Here is a 21567-nt window from a genome sequence, read left to right on the forward strand (position 1 = left end):
GAGCTTGTAATTACAACAAGCATCATTTCAACGTTTATGGATTTGTCTGTGATGTTTTTTTTAAGTAACTGTCTTCCCATATGGTCTGGCGTTTAGGATTCCTGGTTTTCGCCCGGGTTGAATTCCCAGTATGGGAAAGAACATCTTGTCATTTGGGATGCACTTGTGTAAGAACAGATACCACATTTTAACTGGCAGCAGAATCACACAACACAACAATATTCCCTCAGCAACAGCAAATGTGACATGTTTTGTAGATTCGTAATTTACAAGACTTTTTAAACATTGAATACACTTCAAGTTTGCATTTCTTGCACTGCAGTAAAATTAATGCAACAACAGGAAGATCAAATTAAGATATGCATCTGAAACAGAAAACCAAGGAACCTTGTTGTTGACAGACGCAATGACTGTGTACACTGGTCTAGCTGTGACCTGACTTCAGCTTAGACGTGGGGCCAGTGGCGCAATGGATAACGTGTCTAACTACGGATCAGAAGATTCTAGGTACGACTCCTGGCTGGCTCGATACTTAATTGATTGAAATCAAGCCGGGATTGATACTGTATACTTTTCAGTGCTTCTGGCTGTTCTCACTTCAAACTCATTTTAGACTGATTTCATCTGGACATTCCCCAACATCTCAGAGAAAAAAAGATGTAGCTTTTAATCCAACAGGCATAATGTCAACATTTAAAGATTTGTCTGTGATGTGTATTTTAAGTATGTGTCTTCCCATATGGTCTAGTGGTTAGGATTCCTGGTTTTCACCCAGGTGGCCCGGGTTCAACTCCCGGTATGGGAAAGAATATCTTGTCGTTTGGGATGCACTTGTGTAACAACAGATACTGCATTTTAACTGACAGCAGTTTCACACAACACAACAATATTCCCTCAGCAACAGGAAATGTGACATGTCATGTAGATTCAAATTATACAAGGCATTTTAAACGTTGAATACACTTCATGGCTGCATTTCTTGCTCTGCAGTAAAATTCATGCAACAACAGGAGGATCAAATTAAGATTTGCATCTGTAACAGAAATCCCAAGGAACCTTGTCGGTGACAGAAGCTATGACTGTGTACACTGGCCTAGGTGTGTCCTGACTTCAGCTTGGCTGTGCGGCCAGTGGCGCAATGGATAACGTGTCTGATAACAGGTCAGAAGATTGAATATTTGACTCCTGTTTGGCTCAAAACTGTATTTATTTGACCAAAATCAAGCTGGGAAAAATACTGTATACTTTTCATTGTGTCTGGCAGTTCTCGATTCAAACACATTTTAGACTGATTTTATATGGGACTTTTCTCCAACATCTCTGAGAAAAAGATGGAGCTTGTAATTACAACAAGCATAATTTCAACGTTTATGGATTTGTCTGTGATGTTTTTTTAAGTAACTGTCTTCCCATATGGTCTGGCTTTTAGGATTCCTGGTTTTCGCCCGGGTTGAACTCCCAGTATGGGAATGAACATCTTGTCATTTGGGATGCACTTGTGTAAGAACAGATACCACATTTTAACTGGCAGCAGAATCACACAACACAACAATATTCCCTCAACAACAGCAAATGTAATATGTTTTGTAGATTCATAATTTACAAGACTTTTTAAACATTGAATACACTTCAAGTTTGCATTTCTTGCTCTGCAGTAAAATTCATGCAACAACAGGAGGATCAAATTAAGATATGCATCTGAAACAGAAAACCAAGGAACCTTGTTGTTGACAGATGCAATGACTGTGTACACTGGCCTAGGTGTGTCCTGACTTCAGCTTGGCTGTGCGGCCAGTGGCGCAATGGATAACGTGTCTGATAACAGGTCAGAAGATTTAATATTTGACTCCTGTTTGGCTCAAAACTAGATTTATTTGACCAAAATCAAGCTGGGAAAAATACTGTATACTTTTCATTGTGTCTGGCAGTTCTCGATTCAAACACATGTTAGACTGATTTTATATGGGACTTTTCTCCAACATCTCTGAGAAAAAATATGGAGCTCGTAATTACAACAAGCATCATTTTTAACGTTTATGGATTTGTCTGTGATGTTTTTTTTAAGTAACTGTCTTCCCATATGGTCTGGCGTTTAGGATTCCTGGTTTTCGCCCGGGTTGAACTCCCAGTATGGGAAAGAACATCTTGTCATTTGGGATGCACTTGTGTAAGAACAGATACCACATTTTAACTGGCAGCAGAATCACACAACACAACAATATTCCCTCAGCAACAGCAAATGTGACATGTTTTGTAGATTCATAATTTACAAGACTTTTTAAACATTGAATACACTTCAAGTTTGCATTTCTTGCTCTGCAGTAAAATTCATGCAACAACAGGAGGATCAAATTAAGATATGCATCTGAAACAGAAAACCAAGGAACCTTGTTGTTGACAGACGCAATGACTGTGTACACTGGTCTAGCTGTGACCTGACTTCAGCTTAGACGTGGGGCCAGTGGCGCAATGGAAAACGTGTCTGACTACGGATCAGAAGATTCTAGGTTTGACTCCTGGCTGGCTCGATATTTAATTGATTGAAATCAAGCCGGGATTGATACTGAATACTTTTCAGTGCTTCTGGCTGTTCTCACTTCAAACTCATTTTAGACTGATTTCATGTGGACATTCCCCAACATCTCAGAGAAAAAAAATGTAGCTTTTAATCCAACAGGCATAATGTCAACATTTAAAGATTTGTCTGTGATGTGTATTTTAAGTATGTGTCTTCCCATATTGTCTAGCGGTTAGGATTCCTGGTTTTCACCCAGGTGGCCCGGGTTCAACTCCCGGTATGGGAAAGATCTTGTCGTTTGGGATGCACTTGTGTAACAACAGATACTGCATTTTAACTGGCAGCAGTTTCACACAACACAACAATATTCCCTCAGCAACAGGAAATGTGACATGTTATGTAGATTCAAATTATACAAGGCTTTTTAAACTTTGAATACACTTCATGGCTGCATTTCTTGCTCTGCAGTAAAATTCATGCAACAACAGGAGGATCAAATTAAGATTTGCATCTGAAACAGAAAACCAAGGAACCTTGTCGGTGACAGAAGCTATGACTGTGTACACTGGCCTAGGTGTGTCCTGACTTCAGCTTGGCTGTGCGGCCAGTGGCGCAATGGATAACGTGTCTGATAACAGGTCAGAAGATTGAATATTTGACTCCTGTTTGGCTAAAAACTAGATTTATTTGACCAAAATCAAGCTGGGAAAAATACTTTATACTTTTCATTGTGTCTGGCAGTTCTCGATTCAAACACATTTTAGACTGATTTTATATGGGACTTTTCTCCAACATCTCTGAGAAAAAGATGGAGCTTGTAATTACAACAAGCATCATTTCAACGTTTATGGATTTGTCTGTGATGTTTTTTTTAAGTAACTGTCTTCCCATATGGTCTGGCGTTTAGGATTCCTGGTTTTCGCCCGGGTTGAACTCCCAGTATGGGAAAGAACATCTTGTCATTTGGGATGCACTTGTGTAAGAACAGATACCACATTTTAACTGGCAGCAGAATCACACAACACAACAATATTCCCTCAGCAACAGAAAATGTGACATGTTTTGTAGATTCATAATTTACAAGACTTTTTAAACATTGAATACACTTCAAGTTTGCATTTCTTGCTCTGCAGTAAAATTCATGCAACAACAGGAGGATCAAATTAAGATATGCATCTGAAACAGAAAACCAAGGAACCTTGTTGTTGACAGACGCAATGACTGTGTACACTAGTCTAGCTGTGACCTGACTTCAGCTTAGACGTGGGGCCAGTGGCGCAATGGATAACGTGTCTGACTACGGATCAGAAGATTCTGTGTTTGACTCCTGGCTGGCTCGATATTTAATTGATTGAAATCAAGCCGGGTTTGATACTGTATACTTTTAAGTGCTTATGGCTGTTCTCACTTCAAACTCATTTTAGACTGATTTCATCTGGACATTCCCCAACATCTCAGAGAAAAAAAATATGTAGCTTTTAATCCAACAGGCATAATGTCAACATTTAAAGATTTGTCTGTGATGTGTATTTAACAAATGTGTCTTCCCATATGGTCTAGCGGTTAGGATTCCTGGTTTTCACCCAGGTGGCCCGGGTTCAACTCCCGGTATGGGAAAGAATATCTTGTCGTTTGGGATGCACTTGTGTAACAACAGATACTGCATTTTAACTGGCAGCAGTTTCACACAACACAACAATATTCCCTCAGCAACAGGAAATGTGACATGTTATGTAGATTCAAATTATACAAGGCTTTTTAAACGTTGAATACACTTCATGGCTGCATTTCTTGCTCTGCAGTAAAATTCATGCAACAACAGGAGGATCAAATTAAGATTTGCATCTGAAACAGAAAACCAAGGAACCTTGTCGGTGACAGAAGCTATGACTGTGTACACTGGCCTAGGTGTGTCCTGACTTCAGCTTGGCTGTGCGGCCAGTGGCGCAATGGATAACGTGTCTGATAACAGGTCAGAAGATTGAATATTTGACTCCTGTTTGGCTAAAAACTAGATTTATTTGACCAAAATCAAGCTGGGAAAAATACTTTATACTTTTCATTGTGTCTGGCAGTTCTCGATTCAAACACATTTTAGACTGATTTTATATGGGACTTTTCTCCAACATCTCTGAGAAAAAGATGGAGCTTGTAATTACAACAAGCATCATTTCAACGTTTATGGATTTGTCTGTGATTTTTTTTTAAGTAACTGTCTTCCCATATGGTCTGGCGTTTAGGATTCCTGGTTTTCGCCCGGGTTGAACTCCCAGTATGGGAAAGAACATCTTGTCATTTGGGATGCACTTGTGTAAGAACAGATACCACATTTTAACTGGCAGCAGAATCACACAACACAACAATATTCCCTCAGCAACAGAAAATGTGACATGTTTTGTAGATTCATAATTTACAAGACTTTTTAAACATTGAATACACTTCAAGTTTGCATTTCTTGCTCTGCAGTAAAATTCATGCAACAACAGGAGGATCAAATTAAGATATGCATCTGAAACAGAAAACCAAGGAACCTTGTTGTTGACAGACGCAATGACTGTGTACACTAGTCTAGCTGTGACCTGACTTCAGCTTAGACGTGGGGCCAGTGGCGCAATGGATAACGTGTCTGACTACGGATCAGAAGATTCTGTGTTTGACTCCTGGCTGGCTCGATATTTAATTGATTGAAATCAAGCCGGGTTTGATACTGTATACTTTTAAGTGCTTATGGCTGTTCTCACTTCAAACTCATTTTAGACTGATTTCATCTGGACATTCCCCAACATCTCAGAGAAAAAAAATATGTAGCTTTTAATCCAACAGGCATAATGTCAACATTTAAAGATTTGTCTGTGATGTGTATTTAACGAATGTGTCTTCCCATATGGTTTAACGGTTAGGATTCCTGGTTTTCACCCAGGTGGCCCGGGTTCAACTCCCGGTATGGGAAAGAATATCTTGTTGTTTGGGATGCACTTGTGTAACAACAAATACTGCATTTTAACTGGCAGCAGTTTCACACAACACAACAATATTCCCTCAGCAACAGGAAATGTTATGTAGATTCAAATTATACAAGGCTTTTTAAACGTTGAATACACTTCATGGCTGCATTTCTTGCTCTGCAGTAAAATTCATGCAACAACAGGAGGATCAAATTAAGATTTGCATCTGTAACAGAAATCCCAAGGAACCTTGTCGGTGACAGAAGCTATGACTGTGTACACTGGCCTAAGTGTGCCCTGACTTCAGCTTGGCTGTGCGGCCAGTGGCGCAATGGATAACGTGTCTGATAACAGGTCAGAAGATAGAAGATTGAATATTTGACTCCTGTTTGGCTCAAAACTATATTTATTTGACCAAAATCAAGCTGGGAAAAATACTGTATACTTTTCATTGTGTCTGGCAGTTCTCGATTCAAACACATTTTAGACTGATTTTATATGGGACTTTTCTCCAACATCTCTGAGAAAAAGATGGAGCTTGTAATTACAACAAGCATAATTTCAACGTTTATGGATTTGTCTGTGATGTTTTTTTTAAGTAACTGTCTTCCCATATGGTCTGGCTTTTAGGATTCCTGGTTTTCGCCCGGGTTGAACTCCCAGCTTAGACGTGGGGCCAGTGGCGCAATGGATAATGTGTCTGACTACGGATCAGAAGATTCTAGGTTTGACTCCTGGCTGGCTTGATATTTAATTGATTGAAATCAAGCCGGGATTGATACTGTATACTTTTCAGTGCTTCTGGCTGTTCTCACTTCAAACTCATTTTAGACTGATTTCATCTGGACATTCCCCAACATCTCAGAGAAAAAAAGATGTAGCTTTTAATCCAACAGGCATAATGTCAACATTTAAAGATTTGTCTGTGATGTGTATTTTAAGTATGTGTCTTCCCATATGGTCTAGCGGTTAGGATTCCTGGTTTTCACCCAGGTGGCCTGGGTTCAACTCCCGGTATGGGAAAGAATATCTTGTCCTTTGGGATGCACTTGTGTAACAACAAATACTGCATTTTAACTGGCAGCAGTTTCACACAACACAACAATATTCCCTCAGCAACAGGAAATGTGACATGTTATTTAGATTCAAATTATACAAGGCATTTTAAACGTTGAATACACTTCAAGTTTGCATTTCTTGCTCTGCAGTAAAATTCATGCAACAACAGGAGGATCAAATTAAGATTTGCATCTGTCACAGAAAACCATGGAACCTTATTGTTGACAGACGCAATGACTGTGTACACTAGTCTAGCTGTGACCTGACTTCAGCTTAGACGTGGGGCCAGTGGCGCAATGGATAACGTGTCTGACTACGGATCAGAAGATTCTAGGTTCGACTCCTGGCTGGCTCGATACTTAATTTAATTGATTGAAATCATGCCGGGATTGATACTGTATACTTTTCAGTGCCTCTGGCTGTTCTCACTTCAAACTCATTTTAGACTGATTTCATCTGGACATTCCCCAACATCTCAGAGAAAAAAAGATGTAGCTTTTAATCCAACAGGCATAATGTCAACATTTAAAGATTTGTCTGTGATGTGTATTTTAAGTATGTCTCTTCCCAAATGGTCTAGCGGTTAGGATTCCTGGTTTTCACCCAGGTGGCCCGGGTTCTACTCCCAGTATGGGAAAGAATATCTTGTCGTTTGGGATGCACTTGTGTAACAACAGATACTGCATTTTAACTGGCAGCAGTTTCACACAACACAATATTCCCTCAGCAACAGAAAATGTGACATGTTATGTAGATTCAAATTATACAAGGCATTTTAAACGTTGAATACACTTCAAGTTTGCATTTCTTGCTCTGCAGTAAAATTCATGCAACAACAGGAGGATCAAATTAAGATATGCATCTGTAACAGAAATCCCAAGGAACCTTGTCGGTGACAGAAGCTATGACTGTGTACACTGGCCTAAGTGTGTCCTGACTTCAGCTTGGCTGTGCGGCCAGTGGCGCAATGGATAACGTGTCTGATAACAGGTCAGAAGATAGAAGATTGAATATTTGACTCCTGTTTGGCTCAAAACTATATTTATTTGACCAAAATCAAGCTGGGAAAAATACTGTATACTTTTCATTGTGTCTGGCAGTTCTCGATTCAAACACATTTTAGACTGATTTTATATGGGACTTTTCTCCAACATCTCTGAGAAAAAGATGGAGCTTGTAATTACAACAAGCATAATTTCAACGTTTATGGATTTGTCTGTGATGTTTTTTTTAAGTAACTGTCTTCCCATATGGTCTGGCTTTTAGGATTCCTGGTTTTCGCCCGGGTTGAACTCCCAGCTTAGACGTGGGGCCAGTGGCGCAATGGATAACGTGTCTGACTACGGATCAGAAGATTCTAGGTTTGACTCCTGGCTGGCTCGATATTTAATTGATTGAAATCAAGCCGGGATTGATACTGTATACTTTTCAGTGCTTCTGGCTGTTCTCACTTCAAACTCATTTTAGACTGATTTCATCTGGACATTCCCCAACATCTCAGAGAAAAAAAGATGTAGCTTTTAATCCAACAGGCATAATGTCAACATTTAAAGATTTGTCTGTGATGTGTATTTTAAGTATGTCTTCCCATATGGTCTAGCGGTTAGGATTCCTGGTTTTCACCCAGGTGGCCTGGGTTCAACTCCCGGTATGGGAAAGAATATCTTGTCCTTTGGGATGCATTTGTGTAACAACAAATACTGCATTTTAACTGGCAGCAGTTTCACACAACACAACAATATTCCCTCAGCAACAGGAAATGTGACATGTTATGTAGATTCAAATTATATAAGGCATTTTAAACCTTGAATACACTTCATGGCTGCATTTCTTGCTCTGCAGTAAAATTCATGCAACAACAGGAGGATCAAATTAAGATTTGCATCTGTAACAGAAATCCCAAGGAACCTTGTCGGTGACAGAAGCTATGACTGTGTACACTGGCCTAGGTGTGTCCTGACTTCAGCTTGGCTGTGCGGCCAGTGGCGCAATGGATAACGTGTCTGATAACAGGTCAGAAGATTGAATATTTGACTCCTGTTTGGCTCAAAACTATATTTATTTGACCAAAATCAAGCTGGGAAAAATACTGTATACTTTTCATTGTGTCTGGCAGTTCTCGATTCAAACACATTTTAGACTGATTTTATATGGGACTTTTCTCCAACATCTCTGAGAAAAAGATGGAGCTTGTAATTACAACAAGCATAATTTCAACGTTTATGAATTTGTCTGTGATGTTTTTTTTAAGTAACTGTCTTCCCATATGGTCTGGCTTTTAGAATTCCTGGTTTTCGCCCGGGTTGAACTCCCAGCTTAGACGTGGGGCCAGTGGCGCAATGGATAACGTGTCTGACTACGGATCAGAAGATTCTAGGTTCGACTCCTGGCTGGCTCGATACTTAATTTAATTGATTGAAATCAAGCCGGGATTGATACTGTATACTTTTCAGTGCTTCTGGCTGTTCTCACTTCAAACTCATTTTAGACTGATTTCATCTGGACATTCCCCAACATCTCAGAGAAAAAAAGATGTAGCTTTTAATCCAACAGGCATAATGTCAACATTTAAAGATTTGTCTGTGATGTGTATTTTAAGTATGTCTCTTCCCAAATGGTCTAGCGGTTAGGATTCCTGGTTTTCACCCAGGTGGCCCGGGTTCAACTCCCGGTATGGGAAAGAATATCTTGTCGTTTGGGATGCACTTGCGTAACAACAGATACTGCATTTTAACTGGCAGCAGTTTCACACAACACAACAATATTCCCTCAGCAACAGAAAATGTGACATGTTATGTAGATTCAAATTATACAAGGCATTTTAAACGTTGAATACACTTCAAGTTTGCATTTCTTGCTCTGCAGTAAAATTCATGCAACAACAGGAGGATCAAATTAAGATATGCATCTGTAACAGAAATCCCAAGGAACCTTGTCGGTGACAGAAGCTATGACTGTGTACACTGGCCTAAGTGTGTCCTGACTTCAGCTTGGCTGTGCGGCCAGTGGCGCAATGGATAACGTGTCTGATAACAGGTCAGAAGATAGAAGATTGAATATTTGACTCCTGTTTGGCTCAAAACTATATTTATTTGACCAAAATCATGCTGGGAAAAATACTGTATACTTTTCATTGTGTCTGGCAGTTCTCGATTCAAACACATTTTAGACTGATTTTATATGGGACTTTTCTCCAACATCTCTGAGAAAAAGATGGAGCTTGTAATTACAACAAGCATAATTTCAACGTTTATGGATTTGTCTGTGATGTTTTTTTTAAGTAACTGTCTTCCCATATGGTCTGGCTTTTAGAATTCCTGGTTTTCGCCCGGGTTGAACTCCCAGCTTAGACGTGGGGCCAGTGGCGCAATGGATAACATGTCTGACTACGGATCAGAAGATTCTAGGTTCGACTCCTGGCTGGCTCGATACTTAATTTAATTGATTGAAATCAAGCCGGGATTGATACTGTATACTTTTCAGTGCTTCTGGCTGTTCTCACTTCAAACTCATTTTAGACTGATTTCATCTGGACATTCCCCAACATCTCAGAGAAAAAAAGATGTAGCTTTTAATCCAACAGGCATAATGTCAACATTTAAAGATTTGTCTGTGATGTGTATTTTAAGTATGTGTCTTCCCATATGGTCTAGCGGTTAGGATTCCTGGTTTTCACCCAGGTGGCCTGGGTTCAACTCCCGGTATGGGAAAGAATATCTTGTCCTTTGGGATGCACTTGTGTAACAACATATACTGCATTTTAACTGGCAGCAGTTTCACACAACACAACAATATTCCCTCAGCAACATGAAATGTGACATGTTATGTAGATTCAAATTATATAAGCCATTTTAAACCTTGAATACACTTCATGGCTGCATTTCTTGCTCTGCAGTAAAATTCATGCAACAACAGGAGGATCAAATTAAGATTTGCATCTGTAACAGTAAGGAACCTTGTCGGTGACAGAAGCTATGACTGTGTACACTGGCCTAGGTGTGTCCTGACTTCAGCTTGGCTGTGCGGCCAGTGACGCAATGGATAACGTGTCTGATAACAGGTCAGAAGATAGAAGATTGAATATTTGACTCCTGTTTGGCTCAAAACTAGATTTATTTGACCAAAATCAAGCTGGGAAAAATACTGTATACTTTTCATTGTGTCTGGCAGTTCTCAATTCAAACACATTTTAGACTGATTTTATATGGGACTTTTCTCCAACATCTCTGAGAAAAAGATGGAGCTTGTAATTACAACAAGCATAATTTCAACGTTTATGGATTTGTCTGTGATGTTTTTTTTAAGTAACTGTCTTCCCATATGGTCTGGCTTTTAGAATTCCTGGTTTTCGCCCGGGTTGAACTCCCAGCTTAGACGTGGGGCCAGTGGCGCAATGGATAACATGTCTGACTACGGATCAGAAGATTCTAGGTTCGACTCCTGGCTGGCTCGATACTTAATTTAATTGATTGAAATCAAGCCGGGATTGATACTGTATACTTTTCAGTGCTTCTGGCTGTTCTCACTTCAAACTCATTTTAGACTGATTTCATCTGGACATTCCCCAACATCTCAGAGAAAAAAAGATGTAGCTTTTAATCCAACAGGCATAATGTCAACATTTAAAGATTTGTCTGTGATGTGTATTTTAAGTATGTGTCTTCCCATATGGTCTAGCGGTTAGGATTCCTGGTTTTCGCCCAGGTGGCATGGGTTCAACTCCCGGTATGGGAAAGAATATCTTGCCGTTTGGGATGCACTTGTGTAACAACAGATTTTAGCTGGCAGCAGTTTCACACAACACAACAATATTCCCTCAGCAACAGCAAATGTGACATGTTATGTAGATTCAAATTATACAAGGCATTTTAAACGTTGAATACACTTCAAGTTTGCATTTCTTGCTCTGCAGTAAAATTCATGCAACAACAGGAGGATCAAATTAAGATATGCATCTGAAACAGAAAACCAGGGAACCTTGTTGTTGACAGACGCAATGACTGTGTACACTGGTCTAGCTGTGACCTGACTACAGCTTAGATGTGGGGCCAGTGGCGCAATGGATAACGTGTCTGACTACAGATCAGAAGATTCTAGTTTCGACTCCTGGCTGGCTCGATATTTAATTGATTGAAATCATGCCGGGATTGATACTGTATACTTTTCAGTTCATCTGGCTGTTCTCACTTCAAACTAATTTTAGACTGATTTCATCTGGACATTCCCCAACATCTCAGAGAAAAAAAGATGTAGCTTTTAATCCAACAGGCATAATGTCAACATTTAAAAATTTGTCTGTGATGTGTATTTTAAGTATATGTCTTTCCATATGGTCTAGCGGTTAGGATTCCTGGTTTTCACCAAGGTGGCCTGGGTTCAACTCCCGGTATGGGAAAGAATATCTTGTCATTTGGGATGCACTTGTTTAAGAACAGATACCACATTTTAACTGGCAGCAGAATCACACAACACAACAATATTCCCTCAGCAACAGGAAATGTGACATGTTATGTAGATTCAAATTATACAAGGCATTTTAAACGTTGAATACACTTCAAGTTTGCATTTCTTGCTCTGCAGTAAAATTCATGCAACAACAGGAGGATCAAATTAAGATATGCATCTGAAACAGAAAACCAAGGAGACTTGTTGTTGACAGACGCAATGACTGTGTACACTGGTCTAGCTGTGGCCTGACTACAGCTTAGATGTGGGGCCAGTGGCGCAATGGATAACGTGTCTGACTACAGATCAGAAGATTCTAGTTTCGACTCCTGCCTGGCTCGATATTTAATTGATTGAAATCATGCCGGTATTGATACTGTATACTTTTCAGTTCATCTGGCTGTTCTCACTTCAAACTAATTTTAGACTGATTTCATCTGGACATTCCCCAACATCTCAGAGAAAAAAAGATGTAGCTTTTAATCCGACAGGCATAATGTCAACATTTAAAAATTTGTCTGTGATGTGTATTTTAAGTATATGTCTTTCCATATGGTCTAGCGGTTAGGATTCCTGGTTTTCACCAAGGTGGCCTGGGTTCAACTCCCGGTATGGGAAAGAATATCTTGTCATTTGGGATGCACTTGTGTAAGAACAGATACCACATTTTAACTGGCAGCAGAATCACACAACACAACAATATTCCCTCAGCAACAAGAAATGTGACATGTTATGTATGTAGATTCACATTTTACAAGGCATTTTAAACGTTGAATACACTTCATGGCTGCATTTCTTGCTCTGCAGTAAAATTCATGCAACAACAGGAGGATCAAATTAAGATTTGCATCTGTAACAGAAATCCCAAGGAACCTTGTCGGTGACAGAAGCTATGACTGTGTACACTGGCCTAGGTGTGTCCTGACTTCAGCTTGGCTGTGCGGCCAGTGGTGCAATGGATAACGTGTCTGATAACAGGTCAGAAGATTGAATATTTGACTCCTGTTTGGCTCAAAACTAGATTTATTTGACCAAAATCAAGCTGGGAAAAATACTGTATACTTTTCATTGTGTCTGGCAGTTCTCGATTCAAACACATTTTAGACTGATTTTATATGGGACTTTTCTCCAACATCTCTGAGAAAAAGATGGAGCTTGTAATTACAACAAGAATAATTTCAACGTTTATGGATTTGTCTGTGATGTTTTTTTTAAGTAACTGTCTTCCCATATGGTCTGGCTTTTAGGATTCCTGGTTTTCGCCCGGGTTGAACTCCCAGCTTAGACGTGGGGCCAGTAGCGCAATGGATAACGTGTCTGACTACGGATCAGAAGATTCTAGGTTCGACTCCTGGCTGGCTCGATAGTTAATTTAATTGATTGATATCAAGCCGGGATTGATACTGAATACTTTTCAGTGCTGTTCTCACTTCAAACTCATTTTAGACTGATTTCATCTGGACATTCCCCAACATCTCAGAGAAAAAAAGATGTAGCTTTTAATCCAACAGGCATAATGTCAACATTTAAAGATTTGTCTGTGATGTGTATTTTAAGTATGTGTCTTCCCATATGGTCTAGCGGTTAGGATTCCTGGTTTTCACCCAGATGGCCGGGGTTCAACTCCCGGTATGGGAAAGAATATCTTGTCATTTGGGATGCACTTGTGTAACAACAGATACTGCATTTTAGCTGGCAGCAGTTTCACACAACACAACAATATTCCCTCAGCAACAGGAAATGTGACATGTTATGTAGATTCAAATTATACAAGGCATTTTAAACATTGAATACACTTCAAGTTTGCATTTCTTGCTCTGCAGTAAAATTCATGCAACAACAGGAGGATCAAATTAAGATATGCATCTGAAACAGAAAACCAAGGAACCTTGTTGTTGACAGACGCAATGACTGTGTACACTGGTCTAGCTGTGACCTGACTTCAGCTTAGACGTGGGGCCAGTGGCGCAATGGATAACGTGTCTGACTACGGATCAGAAGATTCTAGGTTCGACTCCTGGCTGGCTCTATACTTAATTTAATTGATTGAAATCATGCCGGGTTGATACTGTATACTTTTCAGTTCATCTGGCTGTTCTCACTTCAAACTCATTTTAGACTGATTTCATCTGGACATTCCCCAACATCTCAGAGAAAAAAAGATGTAGCTTTTAATCCAACAGGCATAATGTCAACATTTAAAGATTTGTCTGTGATGTGTATTTTAAGTATATGTCTTCCCATATGGTCTGGCGGTTAGGATTCCTGGTTTTCACCAAGGTGGCCTGGGTTCAACTCCTGGTATGGGAAAGAATATCTTGTCCTTTGGGATGCACTTGTGTAACAACAGATACTGCATTTTAACTGGCAGCAGTTTCACACAACACAACAATATTCCCTCAGCAACAGGAAATGTGACATGTTATGTAGATTCAAATTTTACAAGGCATTTTAAAAGTTGAATACACTTCATGGCTGCATTTCTTGCTCTGCAGTAAAATTCATGCAACAACAGGAGGATCAAATTAAGATTTGCATCTGTAACAGAAATCCCAAGGAACCTTGTCGGTGACTGTGTACACTGGCCTAGGTGTGTCCTGACTTCAGCTTGGCTGTGCGGCCAGTGGCGCAATGGATAACGTGTCTGATAACAGGTCAGAAGATTGAATATTTGACTCCTGTTTGGCTCAAAACTAGATTTATTTGACCAAAATCAAGCTGGGAAAAATACTGTATACTTTTCATTGTGTCTGGCAGTTCTCGATTCAAACACATTTTAGACTGATTTTATATGGGACTTTTCTCCAACATCTCTGAGAAAAAGATGGAGCTTGTAATTACAACAAGCATCATTTCAACGTTTATGGATTTGTCTGTGATGTTTTTTTTAAGTAACTGTCTTCCCATATGGTCTGGCATTTAGGATTCCTGGTTTTCGCCCGGGTTGAACTCCCAGTATGGGAAAGAACATCTTGTCATTTGGGATGCACTTGTGTAAGAACAGATACCACATTTTAACTGGCAGCAGAATCACACAACACAACAATATTCCCTCAGCAACAGCAAATGTGACATGTTTTGTAGATTCATAATTTACAAGACTTTTTAAACATTGAATACACTTCAAGTTTGCATTTCTTGCTCTGCAGTAAAATTCATGCAACAACAGGAGGATCAAATTAAGATATGCATCTGAAACAGAAAACCAAGGAACCTTGTTGTTGACAGACGCAATGACTGTGTACACTGGTCTAGCTGTGACCTGACTTCAGCTTAGACGTGGGGCCAGTGGCGCAATGGATAACGTGTCTGACTACGGATCAGAAGATTCTAGGTTCGACTCCTGGCTGGCTTGATACTTAATTTAATTGATTGATATCAAGCCGGGATTGATTATGAATACTTTTCAGTGCTTCAGGCTGTTCTCACTTCAAACTCATTTCAGACTGATTTCATCTGGACATTCCCCAACATCTCAGAGAAAAAAAGATGTAGCTTTTAATCCAACAGGCATAATGTCAACATTTAAAGATTTGTCTGTGATGTGTGTTTTAAGTATGTGTCTTCCCATATGGTCTAGCGGTTAGGATTCCTGGTTTTCACCCAGGTGGCCTGGGTTCAACTCCCAGTATGGGAAAGAATATCTTGTCCTTTGGGATGCACTTGTGTAACAACTGATACTGCATTTTAACTGGCAGCAGTTTCACTCAACACAACAATATTCCCTCAGCAACAGGAAATGTGACATGTTATGTAGATTCAAATTATATAAGGCATTTTAAACCTTGAATACACTTCATGGCTGCATTTCTTGATCTGCAGTAAAATTCATGCAACAACAGGAGGATCAAATTAAGATTTGCATCTGTAACAGAAATCCCAAGGAACCTTGTCGGTGACAGAAGCTATGACTGTGTACACTGGCCTAAGTGTGTCCTGACTTCAGCTTGGCTGTGCGGCCAGTGGCGCAATGGATAACGTGTCTGATAACAGGTCAGAAGATAGAAGATTGAATATTTGACTCCTGTTTGGCTCAAAACTAGATTTATTTGACCAAAATCAAGCTGGGAAAAATACTGTATACTTTTCATTGTGTCTGGCAGTTCTCGATTCAAACACATTTTAGACTGATTTTATATGGGACTTTTCTCCAACATCTCTGAGAAAAAGATGGAGCTTGTAATTACAACAAGAATAATTTCAACGTTTATGGATTTGTCTGTGATGTTTTTTTTAAGTAACTGTCTTCCCATATGGTCTGGCTTTTAGGATTCCTGGTTTTCGCCCGGGTTGAACTCCCAGCTTAGACGTGGGGCCAGTAGCGCAATGGATAACGTGTCTGACTACGGATCAGAAGATTCTAGGTTCGACTCCTGGCTGGCTCGATAGTTAATTTAATTGATTGATATCAAGCCGGGATTGATACTGAATACTTTTCAGTGCTGTTCTCACTTCAAACTCATTTTAGACTGATTTCATCTGGACATTCCCCAACATCTCAGAGAAAAAAATATGTAGCTTTTAATCCAAAAGGCATAATGTCAACATTTAAAGATTTGTCTGTGATGTGTATTTTAAGTATGTGTCTTCCCATATGGTCTAGCGGTTAGGATTCCTGGTTTTCACCCAGGTGGCCGGGGTTCAACTCCCGGTATGGGAAAGAATATCTTGTCATTTGGGATGCACTTGTGTAACAACAGATACTGCATTTTAGCTGGCAGCAGTTTCACACAACACAACAATATTCCCTCAGCAACAGGAAATGTGACATGTTATGTAGATTCAAATTATACAAGGCATTTTAAACATTGAATACACTTCAAGTTTGCATTTCTTGCTCTGCAGTAAAATTCATGCAACAACAGGAGGATCAAATTAAGATATGCATCTGAAACAGAAAACCAAGGAACCTTGTTGTTGACAGACGCAATGACTGTGTACACTGGTCTAGCTGTGACCTGACTTCAGCTTAGATGTGGGGCCAGTGGCGCAATGGATAACGTGTCTGACTACGGATCAGAAGATTCTAGGTTTGACTCCTGGCTGGCTCTATACTTAATTTAATTGATTGAAATCATGCCGGGATTGATACTGTATACTTTTCAGTTCATCTGGCTGTTCTCACTTCAAACTCATTTTAGACTGATTTCATCTGGACATTCCCCAACATCTCAGAGAAAAAAAGATGTAGCTTTTAATCCAACAGGCATAATGTCAACATTTAAAGATTTGTCTGTGATGTGTATTTTAAGTATATGTTTTCCCATATGGTCTGGCGGTTAGGATTCCTGGTTTTCACCAAGGTGGCCTGGGTTCAACTCCTGGTATGGGAAAGAATATCTTGTCCTTTGGGATGCACTTGTGTAACAACAGATACTGCATTTTAACTGGCAGCAGTTTCACACAACACAACAATATTCCCTCAGCAACAGGAAATGTGACATGTTATGTAGATTCAAATTATACAAGGCATTTTAAAAGTTGAATACACTTCATGGCTGCATTTCTTGCTCTGCAGTAAAATTCATGCAACAACAGGAGGATCAAATTAAGATTTGCATCTGTAACAGAAATCCCAAGGAACCTTGTCGGTGACTGTGTACACTGGCCTAGGTGTGTCCTGACTTCAGCTTGGCTGTGCGGCCAGTGGCGCAATGGATAACGTGTCTGATAACAGGTCAGAAGATTGAATATTTGACTCCTGTTTGGCTCAAAACTAGATTTATTTGACCAAAATCAAGCTGGGAAAAATACTGTATACTTTTCATTGTGTCTGGCAGTTCTCGATTCAAACACATTTTAGACTGATTTTATATGGGACTTTTCTCCAACATCTCTGAGAAAAAGATGGAGCTTGTAATTACAACAAGCATCATTTCAACGTTTATGGATTTGTCTGTGATGTTTTTTTTAAGTAACTGTCTTCCCATATGGTCTGGCATTTAGGATTCCTGGTTTTCGCCCGGGTTGAACTCCCAGTATGGGAAAGAATATCTTGTCCTTTGGGATGCACTTGTGTAACAACAGATACTGCATTTTAACTGGCAGCAGACACAACACAACACAACAATATTCCCTCAGCAACAGGAAATGTGACATGTTGTGTATTTTCAAATTTTACAAGGCATTTTAAACGTTGAATACACTTCATGGCTGCATTTCTTGCTCTGCAGTAAAATTCATGCAACAACAGGAGGATCAAATTAAGATTTGCATCTGTAACAGAAATCCCAAGGAACCTTGTCGGTGACAGAAGCTATGACTGTGTACACTGGCCTAGGTGTGTCCTGACTTCAGCTTGGCTGTGCGGCCAGTGGCGCAATGGATAACGTGTCTGATAACAGGTCAGAAGATTGAATATTTGACTCCTGTTTGGCTCAAAACTAGATTTATTTGACCAAAATCAAGCTGGGAAAAATACTGTATACTTTTCATTGTGTCTGGCAGTTCTCGATTCAAACACATTTTAGACTGATTTTATATGGGACTTTTCAACAACATCTCTGAGAAAAAAGATGGAGCTTGTAATTACAACAAGCATAATTTCAACGTTTATGGATTTGTCTGTGATGTTTTTTTTAAGTAACTGTCTTCCCATATGGTCTGGCGTTTAGGATTCCTGGTTTTCGCCCGGGTTGAACTCCCAGCTTAGACGTGGGGCCAGTGGCGCAATGGATAACGTGTCTGACTACGGATCAGAAGATTCTAGGTTCGACTCCTGGCTGGCTCAATACTTAATTTAATTGATTGAATTCAAGCCGGGATTGATACTGAATACTTTTCAGTGCTTCTGGCTGTTCTCACTTCAAACTCATTTTAGACTGATTTCATCTGGACATTCCCCAACATCTCAGAGAAAAAAAAGATGTAGCTTTTAATCCAACAGGCATAATGTCAACATTTAAAGATTTGTCTGTGATGTGTATTTTAAGTATGTGTCTTCCCATATGGTCTAGCGGTTAGGATTCCTGGTTTTCACCCAGGTGGCCCGGTTTCAACTCCCGGTATGGGAAAGAATATCTTGTCGTTTGGGATGCACTTGTGTAACAACAGATACTGCATTTTAACTGGCAGCAGTTTCACACAACACAACAATATTCCCTCAGCAACAGGAAATGTGACATGTTATGTAGATTCAAATTATACAAGGCATTTTAAACGTTGAATAGACTTCATGGCTGCATTTCTTGCTCTGCAGTAATATTCATGCAACAACAGGAGGATCAAATTAAGATATGCATCTGAAACAGAAAACCAAGGAACCTTGTTGTTGACAGACGCAATGACTGTGTACACTGGTCTAGCTGTGACCTGACTTCAGCTTAGACGTGGGGCCAGTGGCGCAATGGATAACGTGTCTGACTACGGATCAGAAGATTCTAGGTTCGACTCCTGGCTGGCTCGATACTTAATTTAATTGATTGAAATCAAGCCGGGATTGATACTGAATACTTTTCAGTGCTTCTGGCTGTTCTCACTTCAAACTCATTTTAGACTGATTTCATCTGGACATTCCCCAACATCTCAGAGAAAAAAAGATGTAGCTTTTAATCCAACAGGCATAATGTCAACATTTAAAGATTTGTCTGTGATGTGTATTTCAAGTATGTGTCTTCCCATATGGTCTAGCGGTTAGGATTCCTGGTTTTCATCCAGGTGGCCCGGGTTCAACTCCCGGTGTGGGAAAGAATATCTTGGCGTTTGGGATGCACTTGTGTAACAACAGATATTGCATTTTAACTGGCAGCAGTTTCACACAACACAACAATATTCCCTCAGCAACAGGAAATGTGACATGTTATGTAGATTCAAATTATACAAGGCTTTTTAAACGTTGAATACACTTCATGGCTGCATTTCTTGCTCTGCAGTAAAATTCATGCAACAACAGGAGGATCAAATTAAGATTTGCATCTGTAACAGAAATCCCAAGGAACCTTGTCTGTGACAGAAGCTATGACTGTGTACACTGGCCTAGGTGTGTCCTGACTTCAGCTTGGCTGTGCGGCCAGTGGCGCAATGGATAACGTGTCTGATAACAGGTCAGAAGATTGAATATTTGACTCCTGTTTGGCTCAAAACTAGATTTATTTGACCAAAATCAAGCTGGGAAAAATACTGTATACTTTTCATTGTGTCTGGCAGTTCTCGATTCAAACACATTTTAGACTGATTTTATATGGGACTTTTCTCCAACATCTCTGAGAAAAAGATGGAGCTTGTAATTACAACAAGCATCATTTCAACGTTTATGGATTTGTCTGTGATGTTTTTTTTAAGTAACTGTCTTCCCATATGGTCTGGCGTTTAGGATTCCTGGTTTTCGCCCGGGTTGAACTCCCAGTATGGGAAAGAACATCTTGTCATTTGGGATGCACTTGTGTAAGAACAGATACCACATTTTAACTGGCAGCAGAATCACACAACACAACAATATTCCCTCAGCAACAGAAAATGTGACATGTTTTGTAGATTCATAATTTACAAGACTTTTTAAACATTGAATACACTTCAAGTTTGCATTTCTTGCTCTGCAGTAAAATTCATGCAACAACAGGAGGATCAAATTAAGATATGCATCTGAAACAGAAAACCAAGGAACCTTGTTGTTGACAGACGCAATGACTGTGTACACTGGTCTAGCTGTGACCTGACTTCAGCTTAGACGTGGGGCCAGTGGCGCAATGGGTAACGTGTCTGACTACGGATCAGAAGATTCTAGGTTCGACTCCTGGCTGGCTCTATACTTAATTTAATTGATTGAAATCATGCCGGGATTGATACTGTATACTTTTCAGTTCATCTGGCTGTTCTCACTTCAAACTCATTTTAGACTGATTTCATCTGGACATTCCCCAACATCTCAGAGAAAAAAAGATGTAGCTTTTAATCCAACAGGCATAATGTCAACATTTAAAGATTTGTCTGTGATGTGTATTTTAAGTATATGTCTTCCCATATGGTCTGGCGGTTAGGATTCCTGGTTTTCACCAAGGTGGCCTGGGTTCAACTCCCGGTATGGGAAAGAATATCTTGTCGTTTGGGATGCACTTGTGTAACAACAGATACTGCATTTTAACTGGCAGCAGTTTCACACAACACAACAATATTCCCTCAGCAACAGGAAATGTGACATGTTATACAATGATGATTCAAATTATACAAGGCATTTTAAACGTTGAATAGACTTCATGGCTGCATTTCTTGCTCTGCAGTAATATTCATGCAACAACAGGAGGATCAAATTAAGATTTGCATCTTTAACAGAAATCCCAAGGAACCTTGTCGGTGACAGAAGCTATGACTGGCCTAGGTGTGTCCTGACTTCAGCTTGGCTGTGCGGCCAGTGATAACGTGTCTGATAACAGGTCAGAAGATTGAATATTTGACTCCTGTTTGGCTCAAAACTAGATTTATTTGGCCAAAATCAAGCTGGGAAAAATACTGTATACTTTTCATTGTGTCTGGCTTTTCTCGATTCAAACACATTTTAGACTGATTTTATATGGGACTTTTCTCCAACATCTCTGAGAAAAAAGATGGAGCTTGTAATACAACAAGCATAATTTCAACGTTTATGGATTTGTCTGTGATGTTTTT

General features: G+C 39.7%; 26 non-coding genes across 26 annotated transcripts; all 26 read left to right on the forward strand.

The window, feature by feature from the left end:
* The first annotated feature begins 733 nt into the window (after positions 1–733).
* Positions 734–805, forward strand: trnae-uuc. Its single transcript has one exon. It is a non-coding gene; the product is annotated as a tRNA-Glu (tRNA).
* Positions 806–2455: 1650 nt separating this feature from the next.
* trnar-acg lies at positions 2456–2528 on the forward strand. The gene has a single exon. It is a non-coding gene; the product is annotated as a tRNA-Arg (tRNA).
* A 204-nt stretch (positions 2529–2732) lies between these two features.
* Positions 2733–2804, forward strand: trnae-uuc. The gene has a single exon. It is a non-coding gene; the product is annotated as a tRNA-Glu (tRNA).
* Positions 2805–4063: 1259 nt separating this feature from the next.
* Positions 4064–4135, forward strand: trnae-uuc. Its single transcript has one exon. It is a non-coding gene; the product is annotated as a tRNA-Glu (tRNA).
* A 1261-nt stretch (positions 4136–5396) lies between these two features.
* On the forward strand, positions 5397–5468 carry trnae-uuc. The gene has a single exon. It is a non-coding gene; the product is annotated as a tRNA-Glu (tRNA).
* A 946-nt stretch (positions 5469–6414) lies between these two features.
* trnae-uuc lies at positions 6415–6486 on the forward strand. Its single transcript has one exon. It is a non-coding gene; the product is annotated as a tRNA-Glu (tRNA).
* Positions 6487–6804: 318 nt separating this feature from the next.
* trnar-acg lies at positions 6805–6877 on the forward strand. Its single transcript has one exon. It is a non-coding gene; the product is annotated as a tRNA-Arg (tRNA).
* Positions 6878–7831: 954 nt separating this feature from the next.
* trnar-acg lies at positions 7832–7904 on the forward strand. Its single transcript has one exon. It is a non-coding gene; the product is annotated as a tRNA-Arg (tRNA).
* A 203-nt stretch (positions 7905–8107) lies between these two features.
* On the forward strand, positions 8108–8179 carry trnae-uuc. Its single transcript has one exon. It is a non-coding gene; the product is annotated as a tRNA-Glu (tRNA).
* A 668-nt stretch (positions 8180–8847) lies between these two features.
* On the forward strand, positions 8848–8920 carry trnar-acg. Its single transcript has one exon. It is a non-coding gene; the product is annotated as a tRNA-Arg (tRNA).
* Positions 8921–9130: 210 nt separating this feature from the next.
* Positions 9131–9202, forward strand: trnae-uuc. The gene has a single exon. It is a non-coding gene; the product is annotated as a tRNA-Glu (tRNA).
* A 958-nt stretch (positions 9203–10160) lies between these two features.
* trnae-uuc lies at positions 10161–10232 on the forward strand. The gene has a single exon. It is a non-coding gene; the product is annotated as a tRNA-Glu (tRNA).
* Positions 10233–11184: 952 nt separating this feature from the next.
* Positions 11185–11256, forward strand: trnae-uuc. Its single transcript has one exon. It is a non-coding gene; the product is annotated as a tRNA-Glu (tRNA).
* Positions 11257–13257: 2001 nt separating this feature from the next.
* Positions 13258–13330, forward strand: trnar-acg. Its single transcript has one exon. It is a non-coding gene; the product is annotated as a tRNA-Arg (tRNA).
* A 203-nt stretch (positions 13331–13533) lies between these two features.
* trnae-uuc lies at positions 13534–13605 on the forward strand. Its single transcript has one exon. It is a non-coding gene; the product is annotated as a tRNA-Glu (tRNA).
* A 318-nt stretch (positions 13606–13923) lies between these two features.
* trnar-acg lies at positions 13924–13996 on the forward strand. The gene has a single exon. It is a non-coding gene; the product is annotated as a tRNA-Arg (tRNA).
* Positions 13997–15249: 1253 nt separating this feature from the next.
* Positions 15250–15322, forward strand: trnar-acg. The gene has a single exon. It is a non-coding gene; the product is annotated as a tRNA-Arg (tRNA).
* A 210-nt stretch (positions 15323–15532) lies between these two features.
* Positions 15533–15604, forward strand: trnae-uuc. The gene has a single exon. It is a non-coding gene; the product is annotated as a tRNA-Glu (tRNA).
* A 675-nt stretch (positions 15605–16279) lies between these two features.
* trnar-acg lies at positions 16280–16352 on the forward strand. The gene has a single exon. It is a non-coding gene; the product is annotated as a tRNA-Arg (tRNA).
* Positions 16353–16555: 203 nt separating this feature from the next.
* trnae-uuc lies at positions 16556–16627 on the forward strand. Its single transcript has one exon. It is a non-coding gene; the product is annotated as a tRNA-Glu (tRNA).
* A 318-nt stretch (positions 16628–16945) lies between these two features.
* Positions 16946–17018, forward strand: trnar-acg. Its single transcript has one exon. It is a non-coding gene; the product is annotated as a tRNA-Arg (tRNA).
* A 1606-nt stretch (positions 17019–18624) lies between these two features.
* On the forward strand, positions 18625–18697 carry trnar-acg. The gene has a single exon. It is a non-coding gene; the product is annotated as a tRNA-Arg (tRNA).
* A 211-nt stretch (positions 18698–18908) lies between these two features.
* trnae-uuc lies at positions 18909–18980 on the forward strand. The gene has a single exon. It is a non-coding gene; the product is annotated as a tRNA-Glu (tRNA).
* Positions 18981–19298: 318 nt separating this feature from the next.
* trnar-acg lies at positions 19299–19371 on the forward strand. The gene has a single exon. It is a non-coding gene; the product is annotated as a tRNA-Arg (tRNA).
* A 210-nt stretch (positions 19372–19581) lies between these two features.
* On the forward strand, positions 19582–19653 carry trnae-uuc. Its single transcript has one exon. It is a non-coding gene; the product is annotated as a tRNA-Glu (tRNA).
* A 984-nt stretch (positions 19654–20637) lies between these two features.
* Positions 20638–20710, forward strand: trnar-acg. The gene has a single exon. It is a non-coding gene; the product is annotated as a tRNA-Arg (tRNA).
* The last annotated feature ends 857 nt before the right edge of the window (positions 20711–21567 follow it).

Source organism: Oncorhynchus mykiss, unplaced genomic scaffold (genome assembly GCF_013265735.2).
Source record: "Oncorhynchus mykiss isolate Arlee unplaced genomic scaffold, USDA_OmykA_1.1 un_scaffold_545, whole genome shotgun sequence".
Taxonomy (NCBI): domain Eukaryota; kingdom Metazoa; phylum Chordata; class Actinopteri; order Salmoniformes; family Salmonidae; genus Oncorhynchus; species Oncorhynchus mykiss.